The 1,843-nt window shown below is 37.3% G+C and overlaps 1 protein-coding gene across 1 annotated transcript in view; it reads left to right on the forward strand.

Annotated features, from left to right (window-relative positions):
• The first annotated feature begins 607 nt into the window (after positions 1–607).
• Positions 608–1,843, forward strand: part of LOC107749709 (X-linked interleukin-1 receptor accessory protein-like 2) — a 211,042-nt gene continuing 209,806 nt past the window's right edge. Inside the window, exon 1 of the mRNA XM_016564852.1 lies at positions 608–914. The gene's annotated coding sequence lies outside the window, so the exon portion shown is untranslated. The remainder of the gene's footprint in view (positions 915–1,843) is intronic.

Genomic DNA, 1,843 nt, shown 5'->3' on the forward strand with positions numbered 1-1,843 from the left:
AGAACAGATATAAGGACCGGGACTAATTGTTGTGTGTATAAAAATAATTCAGCTTTAAAAAAAAAAGAAAAGAAAAGTTAAACGGACTCAGTGGCTCAGGGCTGAAGAACGAACGCAACACAATCCACACTCAAGCACGAGCACCGAGGGCTAATGAATCGGTTCGTTCGGGCGGTCTGTTTAAATGAGCCGATTCACTGAATCGTTTGACGAAGAGTTGCTAGAAGTAATTCAACGTGTCATATTGCAGTACAAGTTTTAATCAAACACAACTGTTAATCACTTTGTTTCCGATTACGTTATTGTCTTAACGAATCCAGCGTCTTATAGTGTTACTCAACTGTCGAGTCATTCACAAATGCTGTGCGAATCGGTTCGACCAAATCACTGAAAAAACGGTTCAAAAGCTCATTCGTTTGCGAATCGGACACCAATACTGTAAACTGCATTCCTATTAGGAGTAATATGGTAGTGTGTGCCGATCTGAACAAGGCTCTGTAACCGCATGTGTGGTGAGACTGAACTCTCCATCTATCATCTGATTCATGAATCACGCGTGAGGCGCTTCACTTTCCTGAGGGAGCGCAGCAGAGCAGTCCAGTTCTCCTGCAGGTGCGGGGAAAAGAGCTGATGGGATGGAAGTTCTCTATGGATGTCCAAACTAACAGCTCGAGCAGATGATATATGACCATCAGCAGAAATAACTTTGGCGACTTCTGACAATCTGCATACTGACTGACATCGCCTCGATATTTACTGTTCATCTCAGTTCATCTCGCTTCAGTTCCTCTGCGGTTCTGCTCATATTAAAGCACATCTTCATGAAAGTGCATCTGATTTAAACTTGAGGAAATACATCGCAAACATCATCTGTTCATCTGACGTGCGAAGGTGAAGGCACTCAGCATCACCCAGTAAGTTGACTGAATTAAATAATGGATAGACTATATTGTATCTTGATTCATAATTATCTTTTGTTAATCTGACGAGTTAGCACAACTTTACCCGCAATGATAGCGCTCTGTTCTGTTAAATGCATGTCTGAAGATTTACAGTATGAATTACTTGATTAAAACTGGTAAGGGACGGCTTGACCATCATAAAAGTCACCATGGTAACCACCAAAAAATGGTAGGCTGCTTGTATGGATTTATTGTTGCACTGTAAAAATTCGGTCACAGTAAATAATATTTTTGACAATATATTGCCTTATATATTTACTTTGTTATTCAGTGGTGGTTAGGTTTTAGCCACCTCAGACGTAAAAAACAAAACAAACAAAAAAATTAAGTAAATATATAAATATATGTTAATTAAAAATAAAATATAAACAAAAAACATTCTGAAAGCTGCTTACAATTATTGATGGAACAAAAGGCCTACGTTTATAGTATCACGGATACTATGGCAAATTTTATAAGGGTAAATATAACTGGAATGGTTTCATGTGCTCTCATTAGTTGAAGTTGGTCACATCATAGACATGCATGGACTGCATCAGTGACACACATTTGGTGATATTCAGTGGCAACAAGTGTTCTTCTGCACTACAGAAGGGAATTTTTGATCATTTGTTTCTTTCTTTTAGGGATGTAATGGTATGAAAATGTCTTATCACGATTATAGTGACCAAAATTATCACGGTTATCAGTATTATCACGGTATTGTTCAAATGTGCTGGAGATGTTGAAAAAGTACCGACACATAAATCACTTCACCAAGTTTTATATTTAAAATCAACAAACAACAAATAAAATGACTTTTTTGTTTGCATAATCACTAAAACAATAACATTACCAATGATGTCCGGATTTTAAATGACAACATGACTGACAACAGTTTA

Source organism: Sinocyclocheilus rhinocerous, unplaced genomic scaffold, assembly GCF_001515625.1.
Source record: "Sinocyclocheilus rhinocerous isolate Xijiao unplaced genomic scaffold, SAMN03320098_v1.1 scaffold2938, whole genome shotgun sequence".
In the NCBI taxonomy this organism is placed as follows: domain Eukaryota; kingdom Metazoa; phylum Chordata; class Actinopteri; order Cypriniformes; family Cyprinidae; genus Sinocyclocheilus; species Sinocyclocheilus rhinocerous.